Raw genomic sequence first — 24497 nt, 5'->3', positions numbered from 1 at the left:
GGTCTTGTGTGGTGAGCAGAGCGGTTGGATTGATTTCCTTGCCGTTGTTCTACGCCCTCCACTGCATGGGCGGGCAACAATGGCAATGCGTATGTAAGGCAAGGAAATGGATGCATCATGCATGTGTGTATGCATATTCACTTGCTTGCTCTTTCCTTGCTGTCATAGAATAGAGCAGCGGGAGAGGCTTTTTTACTGCCAATTCTTTCAAAACTTGCATATTTTGGAAACTTAAATATGGTTGCCTATTTATTTGATGTGATCTATCTTTTGTTTTTTCTCCTAAAGATATATATGTTTTGTTTGACACTTTGACTGACCAAAGCGAGTGTGCTTTTCGAAAAGGGGGGAACAAATAGAAGCACGTAAATCGGATCTGAGCCACCTAATATATATATTGCCACTAATGGAGGAAGAGAAGAAGAATTGTTGCCTCTAATGGCACGACGCACACGAACGGGTGCCCACCTCTTCCTTTTTTTTGAATATTTCTTCTTTTTTGGGAGTGTCAAAGTGACATAAGTTATGTGATAATGCATGGAAAAATCATATAGAGGCATGTATGAACCAACTACACAAGCATGTCAGAGCTCATGCGGCGTGGAATTTAGGATCAATCATTCATTTTCATAGTTAATGGTTGATGCACACACAACTTTGGTGACATAGTTGGTAGTTGATGGTTGACTATCCTATGGGTGAACCTAACCCATTCGTAATTCCCTCTGTAAAGAAATATAAGAGCGTTTAGATCACAGTGATCTAAACGCTCTTATATTTCTTTACAGAGGGAGTACATATTATTTTTTGATAATAGATCAATGTTTGCGCTCGTGCTTCATTTTCATTAAATCAATCTTTGCTCATGGTATTATTCATATTCATCTGATTATTGGAGTTGGGAATTAGATTAGGGACAGTGGAAGAACTGCGGGCGGGATCATGTGCAGATGGCTTGGGGATATATGTTTGCCTTATATTTTTAGTTACTCTTATTTGCTTATGCATGTCCTTCTACGGATCAGTTTTGGATGTTTGACTTCTGGAAGTTCCCGGCTGCACATCCCAACCTCAACTGAAGTCTCACCATTGAGGATGTTCAGGTGCTTGTTGTTCTTCAATTACTGTTGCTCTTTAGATTCATGTCTTAGATATTCTTAGGACATAAATCTTATGGAGTTTAATGATCATTCATTTCAACAAATATATGTGATATTTCCGTGTAAAAGGCTACCTTCCAAAATTATGGTGATTTGATGTTTCTTTCAACATTATTTTGTTTATAATCTGAATCTGAAGCTAACTATACATCCTTAAATTGTTGCCAGTTAAGAAGTAGAAATTTAGTTAGTCCATGTTGGAACCCTAGCCTTGCCCTAGCTCACCTCTCTCTCTCTGTGTGTGCACCTCACTCTCCCGCTCTGGCAATAACCTAGAAGAAGGAGGAAGAAGAAGAACACGATGGACACGGCGAGAGTTTCTGGCGCACGAACGCCACCGCACGAACGGTATTTTACCCAAGCAACAAACTCGCCCACACATGTTACAACAATCACCGTGTCGATCTTATACCCGGGCCAACACTAGGCCATGACCCGCACATTAATTTACCCACTACTCCACCTGGTCTGGCCTGCTCCGCGTGCCCACGACGCGCTCCCGCTCGCGCTCGCCATGCTGAGCCCGCAATAGACCTGCACGATCACCTCGCCCAGATCGCCAACAGCATGGCCTACACACACACACGTACGGTGTCCACCCACACGGGCACCCCCGTGCACCACACGCACATGCACACACACAAACACCTACGTCGCAGACCCGACGCGCCCAACACGCACCCACACACACGCCCAACGCGTCTAACCCGTGGCCGCGGCTTATTTGGCCAACACTCACCCCCTAAGCTGCAACTCGAAGGATTCCAGGCTCGAGGTCGTCGCCGATCTCCACCAGGAGCGCGTGCTCCGCCGCCGGCGCCTTTCGCAGCTTGGGGCATTCGCACTTGAAATGGTCGCGCTCGCTGTAGCTGTAGCAACGTCCGCACCGCTAGCCTCCGCCGCCCAATGTGTCGTACTGCCCGCGCCATCATCGTTGTGGTCGAGGCCGCCTCCGCCATGCCGACACTGCCGAGCTGCCCACTGCGCCGCAGTCAGCATGAGCTCCTCATCGTCGCGCCTACCCCCGTCCTGCCTGCGACGCCGGGTCCGCTCGTCGAATGCTTTGAGCCGCCCCAAAGCCTCCTCGTACGCCATCTCTTCTACATTGCAAAATTGTTCAATTCTAGCGAAGGCGGGGTAGAGGCGGTCCGGGAACGTGTCCAACATCTTCTTCACGAGCGCAGCGTAGTCGAGCACGGGCCCCAGACATGCATAGCGTGTCGTCATGGTGCCAAGCTTCCCGCGTAGGCTGTCCAAGTCATCGTCATCCGCCATCCGCAGCCGCTCGAACTCGCCGTGGAGCGACGCGAGCCGGGCCGCCCGCACCCGATCAGCGATGACGAAGTGCACCTTGAGGGAGTCCCATACCTCCTTCGCGGTGGGCTTCGTCGACACCGGCAGCAGCACTTCCGCCAACAGCACCCCGAGAAGCATTGCCCGCGCCGTCTTGCTCTTGTCGGCGTCGATCGTCGTGCCCTCCGTCGGAACGACCACCCCCACAGCTCCTAGGCACCAAGAAAAGCTTCCGCCTTGATCGCCTAGGAGGTGTAGTTCGTCGTGGTCAGTAGTGGGACCGGCAGTGAGAACGAGCCACCACCGCCATCGTGCGGTACGAGTGCCATGGCCGCCGGCGTTCACCTTCGAAACCGGGCTCTGATGCCAATTGTTGGAACCCTAGCCTTGCCCTAGCTCACCACTCTCTCTATCTGTGCACCTCACTCTCCCGCTCTAGCATGAACCGAGAAGAAGGGGGGGGGGAGAAGAAGAACACGGTGGACACGGCGAGAGTTTCAGGAGCACGAACGCAACCGCAAGAACGGTATTTTTCCCAAGCAACAAACTCGTCCCACACATGTTACAACGATCACCGTGGCGATCTTATACCCGGGCCAGCGCTCGGCCACGACCCCGCTAGGTCCGGCCCGCTCCGCGCGCCCACGACGCACTCCCGCTCGCGCTCGCCATATTAAGCCCGCAACAGACCTGCGCGGTCACCCCGCCCAGGTCGCCAACATCATGGCCTAGGCACACACATGGGCACCCCGGGCACCACACGCACGCACACACGTGGACCTACACCGCGGACCCGACAGGCCGAGCGCGCACCCACACATGCGCCCGACGCGTCCGACCCATGATTGCGGCTTATTTGGCCAACAGTCCATCTACCGAGTATGGAACTCGGCAAACGCATGGCTGAGTTTATTTGGCTTTACCGAGTTCCCAAGAAACTCTACTCGGCAATTTTAATAGTGAAAACTATCACATGATCCGCCCTAATTGTACGGGCAAATAATATGTATGCATGGTCTATAATGAAATTTACAACAGAGATTCACTCGCTCATGATTCTACCTAACACGGTCTACTATGCGGGGAGGCGTTTTGGCTAAAAAAAATCTGAAATTTTTCATAGATGTTTGTGTTAGTGTCGCAAGCATGCTTGACAATTTTCATGCAAAACGGAGCAGCAGCGTTTCGTCATGTGTTGATTTTAATTAATGGATAATAACAATGCACATGCTTTCATGATGCAATCCATTTTAAGAACTAAAAAAAGGCATTCAAGTGTTATTATCATTTGTAATGCATTGCAGAATAAAGAGTTCAATGTTTGTGTACCACCTTCTTTATTTTGTGCATCAGGTGTATAGGGTCGAATTACATTTTTTTTATCAAAGTACATTGCAAGCGAATTAGATTCCAATTACTTTTTTATTTGTTATTGCCGATCTTTCTATGTATGTAAAATTTTATACATGCAACAAATACAAATTTTCAAATGCCCGTGGCAACGCACGGACAGTCTACTAGTGTTTATATTTCTTGAGGCGAAGTTGAGGTTTTTCTTGTACATTAAGAAAAAAAGATTAAAGGGCATGCCCACTTAAATTATATAGAATTAACAATGTGTTTTTCACAAATAAAATAATGTTTTTGATGGCTTAGAAAAACAAATGAATTATAAAAAGAGGTAGGAGTGCGCTAGATTTTCCACAATAGAAAGTACAAATAATTCCTTAGAAAATAGTCCTATAGAATTTAATTCCATGAATCAAACAATCAACTTAAGAAATATTCTTAAGGATTCTGATCCTCCAAAAAGAATCAAGGAGCCCTAAACATATCCGAGCCTTGCATCCTCGTTCTGAAAGAACTGACGGGTAACCGCAGGTTAGCCATGCACGTTTAGTTTGTAAATTAGGATATTACTCCATCCGTTCTCAAATATAAATCTTTTTAGAGATTCCAACAAATGTCTACATAGGGAGCAAAATAAGTGAATCTATACTCTAAAATATGTCTACATATATCTATATATTGTAGTCCATTTGAAATGTCTAAAAAGACTTATACTTTCTCTTTCCCGGTTTATAGGGCTTATCTTAAAAATTTCGGTTTCCCATTTTATAAATCTCAATATGATTGTTCCTCATCCCATGCTCAGATTTTAAGATGCATTAATTCATTGCATGCAAGGATTATGAGAAACTTGACAAATGCATTTACTTCATGTATGCATGCCTTGCAATTAATGTATTGGTAAACACAATTCTTTGGGGAAAAAGAGCGCATTAATTGAGTGTTTTTACAAATCACGAAAATTATTTCACCACTCATCATCTATCTTGATTGGTGAGATTTTTAAATTGAATCTTATAAATCGGAAAGAAGGTACTAGTAGTAGGTAGGAGTATTTAGGAACGGAGGGTAATCATGGGACGGGGGGCATGTCAGTCATTTCGGTATCCATTTGCACGCGCTGTTGACTTGACGTGACTCCCTCCGGTCGTCGGCTCGTCACCCTCAAATCACTACTCCTACTGCACTGCTAGTCTGCTACTGCTTGCCCGCGCGCCATCGCGTAGTCCACCACCGGCCGCGGATACGCCGCAGCCAATCCACCTCCGTTCGCAGATCCAGCACAGCCACCTCCGGGGACCTGCCCACCCCGCCTCGCCTCCCGGCATTACAAGCAGCCACCTCCCGAGCTCAGCATCGCCCACTGGACTTCGCCGCCGCGCCATCGGCTGCTCCGACCGACACCACTGCACCGTCTCGCTTACCTGCAGCACGCGAGTGTAGGAGTTCGTCAGCCCCAGATCTCACCACTGCTACTTCTTGCCCTCCTCCGCCTTGACTCGCGACGACCGCCTCCTCCCTTGCCGGCCCATATCCGGCACGGCCATCCACCTCCCGCCGCAGATCCGGCACGGCCATCCACCTCCCGCCGTAGATCCGGCACGGCCATCCACATCCCGGCACCCGACCTAGCCGACTGATCTCAAGGCATCACGAGCAGCTCCCGTCTCCACCTCTGGAGCTCCGCCTCGGCTGTTCGACTTCGCCGCCACGCTGCCGGCTCTCCTCAAATCTCCGTCAAGCTGACCTGCAGCAGGGGACCGTAGCTGTCGAGCCAACAGCGGAAGGAGGATTTGGTCGGGATGCCGGTGAGCGCGACGATGGGGGTAATGAAGCCCCTCCTCGGCAAGCTCGCCACCCTGGCGGGCGACGAGTACAGTAAGCTCAAAGGGGTGAGGAAGCAGGCGTCCTTCCTCGAGAAGGAACTGAGCGCCATGAACGCTGCCCTTGAGAAGATGGAGCTTATGGATGAGCTCGACCCGGTGGCCAAAGACTGGAGAGACCGCGTCAGAGAGATGTCCTACGACATGGATAACTGCATTGATGACTTCATCCGCCAATTTGGAGGTGCTCCTGCCAAGGCAGGCTTCATCAAAGAGACCGTTCGACATCTCAAGACGTTGGGACAGCGTCATCGGATTGCTGACCGGATGGAGGAACTCAAGGTTCTTGCACTAGAGGCAAATGAACGGCGCATCAGGTGCACATTCTCCCCCTTTTCTCAAGAAAAATATGCAGATACTGTACATTGTATATTTTGTAGAGTATATAACACACCTAGAATTACAAAGGCATATCTGTGCTATATGTTGTATCTGATCTGTGGTTGTTCATTATCGAAAGAAAAATTGTTTCTTTTCGGTTTTAGCCTTGGTGGCATTTGTTACTCATGTGTGAGATGTTGGATCTTAAAACTTTGCAATAATAGAAGGCACAGAGGACGGGAGTTTCACAATCTTTTAGAAAAAAGGAAAAAAAAAAGAAGAATTTTGCTTGCCTACTACTGTCTCTAAAGGACTTAAGTGTGACTTTCTTCCTGGACATCCTCTTTCAGGTACAAGATCGATGAGTGCAATTCTAGTTCTAGTTTTGTGGCTATCGATCCTCGCATGTCGGCGATATATGTGGATGCAGCTGGTCTTGTAGGTACTGATGGCCCAAGGAAAGAGCTTGTCAATTTGTTAACTGATACCGAGAAGAAGCTCAAGGTGGTGTCCATTGTTGGATTCGGTGGTCTGGGTAAAACTACACTTGCAAAACAGGTGTATGATGAAATCAAAGGGCGGTTCAACTGTATGGCGTTTCTTCCCATATCTCAAAAACCTAATATGACATGGATTCTCAACCGTCTACAATTAAAACTTGGGATGCATGGTTCTTCTAGTGCTTGTGAGTTGCAAGACCTCATTGAGGACCTCAGAAAACATCTCACAAATAACAGGTATTAATTTACTTCAATAACCACCCATGCACTTGCATTGGCATGTTATGTTGAATTTGAACAATTGTGTGATTTAATCAATGCTCATTTAAAAAAAAATCAGTGCTCATTTATAAGCTTGTAGGATGCATGATCTAGGATAATCACAAAAAACTGTTCTGATTAGGTAGAAGCATTGTATGTATTTAAATTTCAAAGTTCTGATTTTTGGTAGTCAGTCGGCTCGGGACTCTGGAAACAGCCTCTTACAGAAATGTAGGGAAAGGCTGCGTGCAATAGACCCAAAGTGGTCGGACCCTTCGCCGGACCCTGCGCAAGCGGGAGCTACATGCACCGGGCTGCCCTTTTTTTTAGTCGGCTGGGGACTAGTGATTAGAGAGTTAGTCGAACCGCACAAGCCCACAATCCCTGTACTCATTATTTTTTAAAGAGAACCTATACTCATATATTTTATAGTAGAAATCGAAAAAAGTAATATGAGAGAAGGACTACTACTTGTTCAACCCACAACTTCCCCACCTTCCAGAAAGCCTTGCAACCTTGCCCATTTCATCGCTTCTTTGAACATGGATTGTATTGCAAAGTAGAGGCATATTTATTGGTTTTTTATGTATGGCCAAGAGACGATACATTCTATAAGACATTGTATGAAGGTATTATACTGTCTATGTACTCCTGCAGAATTGAACATACATTCTAAAATCAGTATAGAACTAATCATCAAACACAATATCACAACTTTCCCATCTAACTAACATAGCATTTAATAGAAAGTTGCTTCTATACCCATACTGTAATTGTTATGCGTAATGATGAGTGATGACGACCATTACCCTGCTTGGCCGGGCTGGCCTTCACTGATCTGCCTACATAACGAACCTCACTTCTTAGGCCTTTGGTGTGGGTTGCCGGGGTGGTATTGGTTGCATGGTTGTGTTTTGGGGTGTGGGGCAGTGGTCGTGAAGCGGTCCTTGAAGGCATGTGCTCCTCCTCTTCACCATTCTTGGTTGGAGCTGTGGAAGGCGAGTCCCCTGTCGCTGTGATTGGTGTTTGGCGGAGTCTGCCGACTTGCTTTGGTTCTGGACTGGCCAAAGATCTGCCTACACGGGTCCTTTCCCCTGTCTTGCTCTTTCATTGGTTTGGTCGTGAGCTCTCTCCAGCATTAGTGTGGCTGCTGGCGAGCACTAGTGGGTAGTGGCCATAGTGGCACATCCGGCCTCGGGTCCTTTGTTCCCATGCTGTGCTAGGTCTAGGTTAGCTAGGATTCGTCGTTGGTCATTCAATGAGGTTGGTCGTTGTCCTTTTAATTTTGTTGTTATAAATTGGCCATTCGCTAATCTTTGAGCTTTCTTGATGAAAATGTGGTTTAAGTCAATTAGTGAAGTGACTTAAGAAATGTCTCTACATGATTTTTTGTGGCAGTTTACAAAATGTTACAAAAAGGGACTAAACATTGCTCATTCCATTTTCTTTACCCCGAATGTATCCAATAGTATGACCACACTTTCAACATTTTCCAAAGGAAAGAAAATGTCTTTACAGCACGATGTGGCAGTCTGTAGACACATATTAAGAAGTTTTTAGATGCCTCCGTGTGAGGTATTTGTTCTATTGTTTGGGCCCATGACAAATCTTGCATTTTTTTGGCTATAACACCAAATTTGTAGTATTAACATCAGACTTTTGTCAATGCATCTTAGTTCCACAACACATTGAGACTTTGTCAATGTGGATTTTTGGTGTGTGTATGTGTAATTACTTAGAAGGTGTGCTGATGCCAAAAAAAATGACTTGCACAATACTATGAGCAGACATATTGTACAAAACCGACAAGAGGTTGTAGCTGCACTGCTCAAAAATTAAATTGCATATTTCTTTTCTGTATGGCGCATATGTGCATATTGTTGGTTGTTCCATAACATTTTTCTGATGCACAAGCTCTTACTGTGCGGATGCGGAAAACGTCTTACCTCGGTGTGAGGGGATGACCTACATGTTTATAGGCAGGGGCGCACATCCCTGATAGGGCATACATTGTTGAGATTCTGTAGGAGAGATTACATCTTGGAGGAGAAGGGATAAGAGTATGGTTACAAGAGATAGGAGCTAACACTCCTAGCTAACAACCTGGCCGCGCTAATTACCTCGGCCAATCTCCTCTGTCACGTTATCAAGTGTTTAACACTTACATGATGCCAATCAACATGAATGCGGTTATAATGTTGCTCTATATAAACTGCAAGTTTTTTTTCTCGAATATGCATTAGAACTGTGTATCATTGCATTAAGGAGAAAAAAAGGTTACAAGGAAATCCCGACACATGCCACTCTACCCAAAACTAGAAAAGAAAAAACCCGCGCCTGTTACAAAAAACAACGACCAAAGTAACCCAAAAAAATGAATGACCATTAGGTGGTAGAAGCCAAAAGTTGCGCCATGTCCCTAGTTCTGGCCAAGCAGTAGAGGTGTCCTTCCTCCGAAATCCTACTAACCATTAGGTTGACACTCGATGTGGCTCCATTAAGCACACAATCATTCCGATGCTTCCACAACATCCAGGCCCCCAAAGTGATCAGCGAGTTGAGCCCCTGTTTGAAGATACCAGAAGGCAAAGAATTGATTCTCAATCACTAATCACACAACACATTATCGTCGGTGTGTGGCGAGAAGTCCGGTAGACCAGAGCGACGAGCACACACCAAACTTGTCTAGAGAAGACAAAGTTCGTCAAAATGTGTTGGATCGTTTCTAGCTCTTGATCACACATGGGGCTTTGACTCGGGTGGGGCAATCCCTTTGTGCCAATCTGTCGCTGTCCAGCATCTATTGTCCGCTGCCAGCCAGAGGAAAAACTTACACTTCTTTGGAGCCCAAGACTTCCAAATAAGCTTATTGCATACTTGCATTGCATCTTTCTTTTTTTGGCATGCATATTTGCATCTTACGTACCCAGCTGTGTTTTGTACAGTGAAACAGGGGACAGTTTTGTAGCTTGGCCGTTGAAGTCAATAATCATGTATTGTGAACTACTCCCTCTGTTCCTAAATATAGGTCTTTTTAGAGATTTCAATATGGACTACATATGGATGTATATAGACATAGTTTAGAGTGTAGATTCACTCATTTTGCTCCGTATGTAGTCCATATTGGAATCTCTAGAAAGACTTATATTTAGGAATGGAGGAAGTAAGTACTAATTTAGCCTTAGGAATAAGGATTCAGTTATTATCAAAACGAAAGACATAGAAATACAACAGCATATATCTATTGTAATATGCTTAGATGCTTGTCCGTGCAATCGACTGGTACAGGTCTACAGGAAGACCATCCATTATGATCCATGCATGCTTTCTTTCTTGCTTGCTTAATTCCCTGATTTTCTCTTGTGAACGGCTGATGCAATTTTCTTTAATTGCAAGGATCGTACATTTTACAATTAATGTGAAGTTAATTAGTCCTTTTGCTTAGAAGATAGAAATACAATAGCATATATTTTGTGCCTGAGAATTTAGTGAGCGAAATTAACTTGGATGTTATTGTCTTATTGAGATTATCTGATGGTGCCATTTAGTTTTGAGAAATATGTGAGCCTGCTAATCTAACCCTCGATAGCAGATTCGCTTGAATCCAATTGGTTTTAATTTCATTCAAGTTCAATAGAATGTTTTGGTACTTTCCCCTGCAACTTATATTCATATCCAATCATAGTGTAATGTCTGCATACAATTGACAGGTACCTTATTGTAGTTGATGACCTGTGGGATCAATCAGTATGGAATGCTATTAGCCGTGCCTTTCCAGAAAATGATAAAGGGAGTAGAGTAATAGTAACCACTCGAGTGGAAGATGTGGCTTCTGGGGCATGCTGCAGTCACCCAGGGTCCATTTACAGAATGAACTTCCTCGACGAACAAGACTCAAAAAGGTTATTTTATAATAGAATATATGGATCTGAAGATGACTGTCCATCCCGATTTGAAGATATTTCAGCTGAAATTCTGAAGAAGTGTGGTGGACTCCCACTTGCAATCATTACTATATCTAGCCTATTAGCCAGTCGTCCTGAAATGGACGAGTGGGAGGCCATAAGGAATTCTCTGGGCACCCAGTTTGCAATAAATCCCACAACGGAAGGGATAAAGAGTATATTAAACCTTAGTTATATGCATCTTCCTCTTCATCTCCGGGCATGTTTTCTGCACGTTGGTATGTATCCAGAAGACCGTGAGATAGAGAGGGATGATTTGGTTCGTCAATGGGTTGCAGAAGGCTTCATCAATAATTTGTATGGGCAAGATATGGAGGTTGCTGCGAAGAGCTATTTCAATGAACTTATCAACAGAAGCTTGATTCAGCCTGAACGTACTGATCATGGAGAGTTGTTATCATGCAGAGTACATGTCTACATGATATGATGCTTGATTTAATCTTAAGCAAGTGTGCAGAGCACAACTTTATCAGAGTTGAATGCAGTTCTGAAGACATGGCAAGAGAGCATGCCTGGAAGTACAAGACCCGCCGTATATCCCTGAATTTAACCGGTGGCAGCGCAGCAGATGGGACAGCATCAGAGACCATTGCCTCTAGCCTATCACAAGTTCGATCACTTGCACGGTTTGGGGAATCCAAGTACATACCTCCTCTTTTGCATTGTAAGTATATCAGAGTCATTCACTTTGAAGTTTTGGGGGAACTATGCCACAAGGAAATCGATCTGAGAGCTATTAGCCAATTGCTCCAATTGAGGTATTTAAAGGTTTCAGCTGACCAATACGTGAAACTCCCTACTGAAATGCAAGGGCTTGTGCATTTGGAGACACTAGAATTACATATCAAATGGATACAACTCCCATAGATATAGTTCACTTGCGTCGCTTGACCCACTTGGTAGTTCCAAAGAAGACAGATCTGCCTAAAGGGATCAGGAACATGAAATCACTGCGCACTCTAGATGGGTTTGAACTGGGATGGAGCTCCTTGGAGGATATCAAGGGACTCGGTGAGCTGACCAATCTGAGGTGCCTAAGGCTCTCAAAGTGTGCCATGGGTGATTTGAACACAGCAGGGGTTGATGCCTTGGTGTCCTCCATTGGAATGCTCCATGACCTCAGATATCTCTGCATCCATGGTCAGGTCATAGATACAAAAAAACGGCTGGCCTCATTATCAGATCCTCCTCGCCATATCAAGGTATTTAAACTGGATGATTGGAAGATGTCCAGAGCTCCCAAATGGATTTGCAGTCTCCAATGTCTCTACCGCCTGGAGCTGGATGTTGAAGAGATGACCATCGATGAGTTTCTTGCTCTTGGTAAGATGGCCTCTCTCGTTCACCTCTCTTTGTCTGTGTCGAGCTTCGCTCCAAGAGAAGGGAGAAAAAGGAATGTTGCGAGCATCTCCATGGGATTATTCCCAGTTCTGGAGGACTTTGCATGCTTCGCTGGTAGTGATCTGACCGCATGCCTTGCCTTTGAGGCAGGGGCTATGCCCAAACTCCGAAGGCTCAGGCTACATTTCAACGAGAGGTACTGGGGTGGTGCCGCGACAGTTGGCTTGGAGCACCTGTTAAGTCTCGAGCATGTCGCCGTACATATGGGAAGTGACTCTGATCGGTTTCCTCAACGAGTGCTCCGTGATGCGAACTCTGCGTTCAAAAACTGTATAGAGCTGCACCCAGGCCATCCGACCTTTACCGTCGATGGGTCCGGCTTTACTCCCTATTGTGCGTGAGAAAGGCATTGTATACTCAGGGATAATAGTGTTTACATACTCACTGTAGCTGAGAACGACCAGCAGAGAGCTCTTGCAGAGTCAGATTGCACAACAAGTGGAATGTTCCACTGGAAGTGATGACTAACAGCCTGAACTGAATCCCAAATATGAAAACTGACAGTGACGAGCACCGCAGATAGCAATTTGTGTCTTTCGATCAGCCACTCTAATTTGCATCATCCCTTCGCTATTTTTCTTTTTAAAGATGAAAAGGGCTCCATTTTTATTGAAAATGAAACCAATGTCTGGATACATGAAAAGCTCGCTGACATAGGCTGGAAGTGCCTACATCAGCCTACTGGCTAAACAGGGGAACACTGGAGGTAAAAGGCAAGTTCGACTTGCTCGAAGGCAAGCACCGGGAAAAAAGAAAACATAAGGTATTCGTCACATGGACTGGCACACAGCTGAACATGGATCGGGGGAACTATAGCAACAAAGAGCAGACTCTCCCTTCGCCATTTTACCACCGTTTATTTTGTTATTTAATTTATTACTGGATATTGTTCTTATGTACCAGACCTCATCGTGTATTGCCATATTATACGAGTTTTTAGACACTGTGTCGTTGCTCCTTTTTCTTCAATAATTTGCACAGTGCCCCTGATCAATTTGGCAAGGAATGCATATTCTAGAAAAATTGACAAGGAATAGTTTTTTCTTCTCAATTTTATTGGATTTGTACACAAACACCTATCGTGTGTCTACCTCCACATTATTTTGTTATTTTAGATTACGTGTATATATGAAATTTGTAGGTAATACTCTGATTTTTTATGTTGGGAACTAAACAAAGACATGTGTTCATATTTGCAACTAAGGCTGATGTGTACAACTGAACATCGATGCTTGATTATAATCATCTTATGTGAAGCACTGAACTTTTTTTTAGGGGAAGCAACGTAACTAATATCTTCCTATGCATATATCAAGTCACAGACTATTCAAATCTACAACCTGCGGAATATGGCTAACTTGATGTCTCGTGTAACTCTGAATTCAGAAACGGTATAAAGTTGTAGTAAAGCAGCGACAATTAATATGGATCTGAGGGAGTATAATATATCATCTTGAAGAGAGATAAAACATAACAGGCCATCTTGTCTCAGCTTTATAAACCATTTTGCTATGATTGATGCACCATTCTGAACTATGGAGTATGACATTCAGAACCACAACTTTGCTCACAAAGGTATTGTGACTCTGAGTCCTGTTTGGTGGACTAGCTGCCTCTGAGGTAGCGTGGTTGGTGTCTTGCCCTCTTCTTCTTCAATAATATCATACGCACGCTTGTTTGTGTGCATTGTAGAATAAAAAAGTGAGGGTCTATTTATCATCGACAGTAGTTGCTATCTAAAGGGCACAAACAGAGGGCGCTTACGAAGTTAAATTGGTTGTTCAGCTCTGTTTTCCTCAGCGACTGGTCAAGGGAAAATGCTGAAAACTAGTACTATTCAGATACGGCGTATTTAAATAATATTCAGGTGCAAGTTTCAAAATAGAATTCACAGTTAAATCGATGTATCTCGACGTTATCAACTCTAGCGTCGGTCCTACTTCCAAATATGTTTGAAAAGTTAAAGTTCCTTTAAAAATTAAAGTATTTATGTGATTTGTACATAAACAAGTAATATTAACTAAGGATAACTTGGCAAAGCGCAACTGGACAGGATCTACTAGGTGTAGTTTTTGTGATCGGGGTGAAACTATCAAACACCTTTTTCTTGAGTGCCCGTTGGCCAAGGTTTTGTGGCGGACGGTGCACATAGCCTTTAACATTACTCCCCTGAATTCTGTCAGCACGTTATTTGGTACGTGGCTTAGGCCTTCTTTGGTTTGTAGGAATTTCATAGAATTTCTATAGGATAGGATTTGCATAGGAAATTTTTCTTTGAAGCCCTTTGGTTTATAGGAATGGATTCCTATTCATATGTAGGATAGAAATCAATCATTCATATTTTGGAGGAAAAAATATATTAGCAAAGACTCAATGGAAAAATTCCTATCCTATGCATCAAATGACATCTCTTTCTCTATAGGAATTGAGATACATGTCATCTCACTTCCTATGATCTTCTTATTCCTATAGCATTCCTATCCTATGAACCAAAGGAGGCCTTCATGGGATAGAGTCCAAAACAGCTAGACACATTCGCGTAGGAGTATGTGTTTTATTATGGGCAATTTGAAACCGCAGAAATGATTTGATTTTTAACGGAACAACAAATATTCATTTTTTGCAGGTTATCTTCCACGCCACTGCGTTGATCGTATGTGGTCGCTACTCACTCCGACGAAGGTCAGAGAGCGTTTGGTTACTAGGTCTGTCCGGTGGGAGATGGTAGCACGGGATATCTTCAACCGGTTTGGATGGCGGTCATGTAATAGGATAGGCAATTAGTTTTCCTATCTTTCTTATGCCAGCCGGTTGTGGCCTTTTGGCTTTTCTGTTTTTGGCCCTTTGGCTCTTTGTGAGCTTGCCTTTACTTTTGCTTCAGACTTTAAAATCTCGTTGGCCGTATGCATCGTTTTGATGCAGAGACCGGGGAGTCCCCCTTTTCAAAGAAAAAAGTTTCAAAACAGAAATATCAAAGATAAGCAAGTGGCAGAAAAGGCTGCCTCCTATATACAGTGGCTTGCCGCCCAGCTAATACAACACATAGCCGAGTACAAGTCTAGCCAAATTATTAAGCAAATATAGAAGTGCAAGTCCAGCCACATTACTTAAAACTAACTGTTCAAAACACAATGACAGTGATCGTCCGTCAACTAGCTGAAGCGAACGATGATATCACACACGCATTGTGTACTTTAGTGGGAGAAGAATCTCCAGGATGAGCTTTTGATTTATGCCCATAATATGTTATACAACTACGTGCAGCCGCAGTCTCCCTCTCGAGTTCCGCCTCGCATATTGGACTTTGCCGCCGTGCCACTGTCTTCTCTAACAAGAGGAAATGGACAAAGTTGTCGCCTGCTTCATCGATAAGAGGCACCGCCTCACTTCGGATCTCCGTCATGTACGCTCAATTGCGTGAACTCGGATTGAGATGCCTCCACCAATTGTTAGCGCCACTATAGGGGTGATGAACCCCCTCATCAGCAAGCTCGCGACACTGATGGGCAACGAGTACACTAAGCTCACAGGGGTGAGGAGACAAGCCTCGTTCCTCAAGGATGAGCTAAGCACCATAAAAGCCCTGCTTGAGAAGCTTGAGCTCATGGACGAGCTCGACCCCTTGGCCAAAAACTGGAGAGATCATGTCAGGGAGATGTCCTATGACATGGAGAATTGCATAGATGACTTCATGCGCGACCTTGAAGGCACTGATGCCAAAAAGGGATTTATCAAGAAGACCGCTAAATGTCTCAAGATGTTGCGGAAGCGTCATCGCATTGCTCATCGGATGGAGGAGCTCAAGGTTCTTGCTCTAGAGGCAAATGAACGTCGCATGCGGTACAAGACTATTTTACTTTCAATATAGGAACTCCTAGCCCTCAAGATCATTCATATGAAATCAATACATAATTATTTTTGTTGTTCTGATACAAAGGTACAAGATTGATGATTGTGTCTATTCTACTTCTTGCATCGTTCTGGTCAATCCTCGGATGTCAGCGATCTACAAGGAGGCAGCAGGCCTTGTCGGTATTGATGGCCCAAAGAAAGAGCTTGTAAGTTGCTTGACAGGCACCCAGAAAAACCTCAAGGTGGTGGCTATTGTTGGATTTGGGGGTCTTGGTAAAACTACACTTGCCAAACAAGTATACAATGAGATCGGAGGACAATTTAGTTGCAAGGCATTCATATCCATTTCCCAAAGACCTGATATGGCAAGCCTCTTTAGTGGTCTACAATTGAAGCTTGGGATGAAGGAAGAGTCATCTCATGCTCGTGAGGTCCAAGATATCGTTGGTTGTCTTAGAGAACATCTCACACATAATAGGTACTTCTTTTGATCTAATTGTCACTTTTGCACTTGGGTGGTTAATTACTTGTGGTAATTGTGGTATTACACAAATCCATTTTTTTGGCAAGGAGTAGTGACTTTTAAGTATCTTTACTAATGCGAGAGATATGATTTAGCCGGACGCCATACCTTGTTGGTATTTTGTGCTTGGCCATTGAAAGGATGAAGTTACCTTATTTCCAAAATTCATGATGCTTTATCTATAGGTCAGTCGACTTTCTTAATTGATATTGCTAGTTGTGTGATTAAGATCTTCACATCCCATCTATACTTACACAAATTTCGTTCTTAGATCAGATGGTGCATAGCAGAAATAGTCATTTAGCGATCAACCACATCAAAAATTGCAAAGCCATATATTTATATCTAGTTCGTAAGAAATGGTTATGGTTGATCAAGTGCAAATGATAGCATTCGTTATAAAATAGTCTTTTCAAACTATAACTTCTTATAAGCTATTGCTTAGGTCAGAGTAACAAGCATCATTTGTTTCGGAACAAAGGCCTAATTCAAAACACAACACAAATTGTAGCTTAACCATAAACCACTTATCACCTATCTTTCAATAATTCAGCGTTTTGTATATATTACAATATTTACATGATCAGTGTGTTCGTGTCTTCACAGTCCTAATATATGCTCTCACTCATTGACTAGATGTTAGTGTTATTATCAGATCAAAGATCAATTAGGTAATAAAAAACTGGACAATTGCATGTGCATGGTGACTCTAGTCTTGAAGTCAAACAGTCACCTAATATAAGCTTAGTAACTAATCTAGCATGTTTTTTAAGATGCATAAATTAACTATTAACTATAGTCCACTGATGACTATTAACTAAACAGTGTAACAGATAGTAGCTAGAGCCACACACACACATGCACGTGTATGCTGACACTTCAAACGTCTCAAATCCCGTCTCGCCTCCAAACGGTACCCTCCGTGTTGCCATGACTCCGGCTCGAGTTTCGCAACATCAAAGATGGGACTTTTTTTGCAAGAAAGTTATTGTTATGGAATTTGAAATAAGTAAAGAGTAAAATAGCAAATTCTAAATAGCAAAGTCATCAAATAAAATAAATGCCAATAAAATATAGAATTGTGTGTTTGTCGCACGAGCCTAGTAAAAATGACCAAAATGAAAAGATAGGCAAATTCTAGATGAACGTATATGAAAGAGATAAATTTTGGAAGATTAATTATCTTAATTTTCCATTGATTATGTAACTAAAGCTGAATTAGCATAGGCACAAACTTAAATTGATTCAGGTTATAGATAGATTGATGGCAAATAGTAGTTGGATCCAAAAAAGTGTATTACTTACATAGGTACATAAATGTACGGGCTCATGTCACTATCTTCTATGTTATATAATAGAAGGTTGTGGTCTTTTTGTTTTTGAGCATTGAAAGATAAGTTAAATTTCTTTAGAGAGTTATAACAGATTGTACATGAATTGATTTGGTTTGGACAACGCTAACGCCCACACGTGTGGTGGGAGCCAAATCCGCACACAAGCCCTATAACACACAGACTGTGTCACGTCACCGCATGCATGAATGTGAGAATTTTTTTGGATTTTAATTTTTAAAATGTTTTATCTCTTAAATGAAAAATCCGATTGAAGATCCGTTTTTATCATTAAATCCCTCGCAACGAGATCATCGAAACTAGATCTCATATCAATATATTTCGATGATTTTTTTTTGGTTAAAAGTTGTCATGTCTATTACACATGAATTGCCATGGTGTTACACTGAAGTTGCCATGATATGTTTCAGCTAGTTTCTTCTACATTTCAAAGTAAATTTTGACATATTATAAAACGGGGAATTAAGAAACTAGACTTGCCATGAACCATCAACTAAAATTGCCATGATACATGCACTTAAAATTGCCATGATTCATACAAAAAATAATTTTCATGGTCAAAATACTGGAATTGTCATTATCAAAATACTAGAATTGCTATGCTCTACAAACTAAAATTGCCACATGGAAACTTTAGTTTAAGCACTATGACAACTACAATGTAAACATCATGGCAACTTTTGGGCAAAAAAAATTCGTCTAAACATATCAACATGGGGTCTAGTTTTGAAGATCTCGTCGAGACGAATTTAATGGTGAAAACATATTTTTAATTGAATTTTTTAATTAGGAGATAAACGTTTCTAAGCCGAAACCAAAAAGATTCCTGCTGATGTCATCTATTTTGACGTGACAAAATGAGTGGTAATGAAGGCGTGTGGGCGATGTGCAAAATGACACACGTGTGGACGTTAGTTTTTCCTTTGGTTTAGGATTGAATGTTATGCAAACATGCTAATTAATGTAAGGAATATCATCTTTTTGCTTGCACCTTTTTTTACTTTATTATTGGTATATGTGCTTTATCAGGTTTGTGTGCTTTCATTGCTTCTGCAATCATGTAAACATATCATAATTTGACATATCTAACATGAACAAATAATTAACAGGTACCTAGTTGTCATTGATGACTTGTGGGATCAATCAGCATGGAATATTATAAGTTGTATCTTTCCAGAAGTTGCTAATGCAAGCAGAGTAATAGTAACCACACGAGTCGATGATGTGGCTATTTGGGCATGCCACGGTGACCGTGAATGTGTTTACATAATGAGACCCCTCAAAGAACAAGACTCAAGAAAGTTGTTCTTTAAGAGAGTATTTGGGTCTGAATATGACTGGCCACCCCAACTTAAAGCAGTTTCAGCTGAAATTTTTAAGAAGTGTGGAGGATTGCCAATTGCAATCATCACTATAGCCAGCCTATTAGCTAGTCACCAAGCAAGATCAAGGGATGAGTGGGAGAGCATAAGAAATTCTCTCAGTGCCAAGTTTGCCGCAACTCCGGCATTGAAAGAGATGAGGAGTATATTAAACCTTAGCTGCATGCATCTTCCTCTACATCTCTGTCCATGTCTGCTATACCTTGGCATGTATCCAGAAGACCACGAGATTCTGATGCGTGATCTGGTTCTACAATGGGTAGCTGAAGGCTTTGTAAGTAATACTCATGGATCAAATATGGTGGGTGTTGCGAAGAGTTATTTTAATGAGCTTATCAATAGAAGCATGATTCAACCTGAAAAGAGCATGGGCGATGAGGCAGTGGTGTCTTGCAAAGTGCATGATATGATGCTTGATTTGATCATCAACAAGTGTGCAGAAGAAAATTTTATCAGTGTGGCATATAATTGGGAAGATGTTACAAGAATGCATGCCTTTGAGCACAAGGTTCGTAGATTGTCCTTGAATCCAAGATCTAATGATGTATCACCAAGGGTCATTCATACTAGCATGTCACATGTTCGCTCATTTTCACAGTTTGGGGAGTCCAAGTACGCACCTCCACTGTCGCTATTTAAGTACCTTCGGGTTCTGGTGTATGAATTCTCATATAAAAGGGGTACAACTCACACCTATTGGTCAATTGTTTCAACTAAGGTATTTGAAAGTTGTTGCGTTCCAATGCATCGTACATCTCCCTACCGAAATTCAAGAGCTTGTTCATTTGGAGACACTGCAAATAGCTAGCCGATCTGCGCAAAACTTCCGTCAGATATAGTTTTCTTGCCACGATTGTCTCAACTAACACTTCCAAAGGGTATAGGGTTGCCTCAAGGGATCAAAAGCATTAAATCATTACGTGATCTAAACTGCTTTGATATTGGTAAGAGCTCGCTAGAGGATATTGATGGCCTTGGCAAGCTGACCAATCTGAGGGTCTTGGTGTTCCTCGGCAAAATGACGGTGGAGGTAGTTCATGCTTTGGTATCCTCAATTGGAAAGCTTTGTGACCTCAGATTACTTATTGTCCATGGGGAGCCTTCTAAGCATTACTGCGACCTGATATACTCATTGTCCAACCCTCCTCTCCATATCGAGAAAATTTATCTACGAGGGTGGTTGTTGAAGAGAATTCCTAATTGAATTGGTGACCTCCATTGCCTTGGTAGCCTGTCATTGTCGGTTGAGCATTTGTCGACTGAAGAGGTTAATATCGTTGGAAAGTTGCCCTCCCTCGTCGAACTATGTCTCTGGGTGACACATATCACTGAAGATAGTGGTGCTGCCATTGCCTGCACAGGATTATTCCCAATACTAGAGGACCTTAGATTCTTCTCTGAAGATGGTGATGATGCTACAATATGCATGGAGTTCGAGGCAGGGGTGATGCCCAACCTTACGGCTACTCGGCCTAGAAATATGTGACAGGTGGGGTGGTGCTACACCACTAGGCATGGAACACTTGCTGGCACTCGAGCACATCCCTATAGGTGTGAGATCCTCCATCCACAAGCGACGTGATGTCGAGACTGCCTTCCGGACTGCTGCGGAGGTGCACCCGAAAAGCCCTTCCATTAGTATGTTCACTTGATCGGCATTCTCTATAAATAATGCCTTGTTTTTTTAACTTTTTATTCAATATTGTTCCATCTATTTACCGTACAGGGATTCTGTTTGTCAGTTAGTTACGCAACATACATTGTACTTAATTTACCACGCAGAGTTTTGAGATATTTGGTCATGTCGGAATCTTGACCACCTACATATTCCTTCTGGATGATCTGAATAGACATGTACTACAGCTTGTTCTGGACGCAGCTTTGATGCCTTAAAGGCACCTGCCTTTGGATCACTGACATGTGGGCCAGCCACCTGTTGGGCCCACATGTCATAGACACAAAGGCAGGTGCCTTAAGGCACCGAAGCATTGTCCGCTTGTTCTGTATGCAGATGCCCATTTGGTTGTCCACTTTAACTGTTCCTTTGAAAAATAGAACTAGAGTATATGCAAGCGCTGGACATTGGTAGAGTTGTTAATGTTTGCAACTAAACAAAGAGATGTGTTTATATTTGCAACTAAACAAAGTTGATGAATGCGGCTGGCAGAGAAAATTGATGAATCATCTGCATCCTCCTTGATTTGGTTATCCTCTGCGCTATGTCTATGTGAAGCACTGTAGCTCACAAGTTATATGTAACCATCAGGTGGCAAATTTTCGTGTTTTGACCTTTTTCTGAAAGCTATTTGAGATTTGACCATAGTTTGAAAAAAATTCGAGATCTGACCCTTTTGCTACCGCCAGAGTCCATGGCGGTAGGGTCTAACAGCCTACCGTCAGGGACTTTGGCGGTAGAAAACATCACTACCGCCAACTGGGCTGGCGGCAGCCTGCACAACCCTGCCGTCAAGGTGCTTGGCGGTAGGCACGAGCACGCACTGTGTTCAATACTTAGGAGGTTTTTAACGGTAGTGCATACAACCCTACCGTCAGGGACCTTGGCGGTAGGCTGTTCTACCCTACCGCCCTGGTCCCTGGCGGTAGCAAAAGGGTCAGATCTTGATTTTTTTTTAAACTAGGGTCAAATCTCGAATAGGTTTCAGAAAAAGGTCAAAACACGAAATTTAGCCCCATCAGGTTACAGATAACATGTGAAATATGGCTAACTTGCTATCCAGGTGTAATTATGAATTCATAACCAATTCCAAATGTTTTAATAACAACACTCTGAAGAGAGATAAACATGTGGGTTTAACTGGTTTATTTATAGAAACGGTTATGATAGATGCATCATGCTAGAACCCAAAGTATACACCGGGAGTACAACCACTTTGTTCAAATCATTCAAATTTTAAGAGGGAAGCTTATGTTGCTATATCAACACTCTGAAGAGAGTAGGAGAGTTGGTTTTGACTGCTTTACTAAGATAAAGCTTAGATAAGATCGATGCACCATTCTGAACTCTGAAGCATGACATTAGGAGCACATCGACTTTGTCCAAATCATTCAAATAATAGATTTTTATCCTTCTAATATAATCTAACTACAAAAACAAGTGAAGGTTGTGAATGTTAATGTCTTGAAGTTAGGATGATGTTAGGGCATCTCCAGCCGCGCCTCCAACAGGCCCTTCCCAGGTGATTTTATCGCGCCGGCGCCAAAAAAACGGCCCAGTCGCGTCCCCAGAAACCCGTTTTTCGCCGGCTCGGGCAAACACTGGTGCCGGCGGACCCAGGCCGAACCCGGCGCCCTGGGGGGCGCTTGGGGAGCCGACGCAAGCGAAAAAGGCGCGTGGGCCCGCCCTGGCGGCGACCCGAGGACCTTTTCCCGCCGTTTCTTGACGCTTTTCCCTCGCATCTCTCCCGCTCGCTCGCCTTCCTCCCGCCATTCTCTTCATTTCTCCCGCCAAACCCCCTCCAGCTCGCCTTCCAGTCGCCGCCATGCCGCCGAAGAAGTACGCCATGCCGCGCGTGGCGGCAACCACGACTGGCACCGTGACCCAGCCGAAGCAGAGGAAGCCGAGGGCGCCGCCATCGAAGCCACCGGGTATGTCGAGCGCCGAGTGGAGGGTGGAAGTTCAGCAACGCGACGCAGTCACCACCGATCGGCGGAACAGGGCCATTGCCAAGAAGGCCCGCGACAACGCGGCGCGTGCGGCGGTGTCTTCCTCATCGGTCGATCACGCGGGGATGATGAATCCACCCGCCGTCAGCCACGCCCAGTACGCGCCCTGGGGACAGCAAGGCGTTGGCTCTTCATGGGGATCATCGTCGCCCGGCTACGCCGACGGCGACGCGCACGGGGGGTTCAACCCAAACGTGACCTTCCCCCATGGCCACCCCGCGACGCGCACACCCTCGCCCGCATTCGTCGGCGTGCAGTACCCTCCATACAACTACTCACCGCCCGCCGCCTACGCGTCCACACCGACGCCCCATCTCCGACGTGGACCGCTGCCCTTCTCGCACCTCGGCGACGCCGACGACACAGGAGCTGACATGGACGACATCATCGCGACAGGATCGACCGCGGCCGCCGTGTCTCCCGGGTTCGCCACCCAGGACGAGGTAGTGGATCTCAACGGCGACATGGAGGCTGAGCTCGGCTACGTCTACGGCGAGGACGCGCACGAAGCGCAGGAACCCGAGGAGGACGAGGAGGACGAGGAGGAGGAGGAGGAGCCGGCTCCTGTTCCGATGAAGGGGCGCTAGAAGAAGAAGAAGCGGGCGGCTAGGTCAGGCGAACCGCGCATCAAGTGGACGTTCAAGGAGGAGGAATGCCTCGTCGAAGCATGGAAAGTCGTCTGCCTCGACCCGACCACTGACACGAACCAGAGCTTGGAGACGTACTGGGACCGCATCAAGGCCGAGTTCGACGAGCGGAAGCTCGTCGACCCGTACTTCAAAGGCGTCTACATGCAGCGCGGCTCCAAGGCGACGGCGAACCATTGGGGGCGTATCCAGTTGGCGTGCAACAAATGGCATGAAATCGTCGAGGAGGTCGCGGCTCGCCCGGAGAGCGGCGCCAGCGTTGAGGATCAGGTACGCACGCCGTTCGCCCGCATATCTTCGTCGTCTACGCCCGCCGCCCGCCAACTGTTTGTTCCTCCGCGCAGCTGCTGCGTATGTTCACCATGTATCGGGGCGACAACCAAGACGCCGACTTCAAGCACCTCCATGTCTACAAGCGCATTGACAAGTGCGAGAAGTGGGCGGAAGTCCGACGTGCCCTCGACAAGGCCAAGGAGACATACAAGTCGGACGCGACGACTCCGGACGCGAGTGAGGGGCGGCCGGACGGCCACAAATGGGCAAAGAAGGGGAAAAACGCCGACGCGGCAACCGCGCGAGTGCAGGAGTCCATCGAGCATTGCCTCGCCGACGCCCAGGCCCGGGCCTTCCTACGTGAAGAGAAGACCGAGGCGCGGTGGTCGTCGCTGATGAAGAACATCGCCATCAAGCTCGACCTGCTCCGGACGAACGTCGCTGCGAAGAAGAGGAACACCGACATAGCTTTTCTGATGGGTGGGGCGGACATGCTCCAGAGCGACGACGAGGAGCTCAGGGCGTGGTACATGGCGGAGCGCGGCCTCATCCTGAACCAGATGCGGACGGCAAAGCCGACGACGCAAGCTCCCGCGCCCACGACCACACGGACGCCAAGCCCGAACGACACCTCTACGTCGCCGCCCAGC

General features: G+C 44.9%; 2 pseudogenes; both read left to right on the top strand.

Annotated features, from left to right (window-relative positions):
- The first annotated feature begins 4977 nt into the window (after nucleotides 1–4977).
- On the top strand, nucleotides 4978–13073 carry LOC119315273 (annotated as a pseudogene).
- Nucleotides 13074–15567: 2494 nt separating this feature from the next.
- LOC119315704 lies at nucleotides 15568–20895 on the top strand (annotated as a pseudogene).
- The last annotated feature ends 3602 nt before the right edge of the window (nucleotides 20896–24497 follow it).

Source organism: Triticum dicoccoides, chromosome 6A (assembly GCF_002162155.2).
Source record: "Triticum dicoccoides isolate Atlit2015 ecotype Zavitan chromosome 6A, WEW_v2.0, whole genome shotgun sequence".
Lineage (NCBI taxonomy): Eukaryota > Viridiplantae > Streptophyta > Magnoliopsida > Poales > Poaceae > Triticum > Triticum dicoccoides.
Note: the sequence above shows the minus strand (reverse complement) of the source record. Positions and strands in the feature narration are given on the sequence as shown.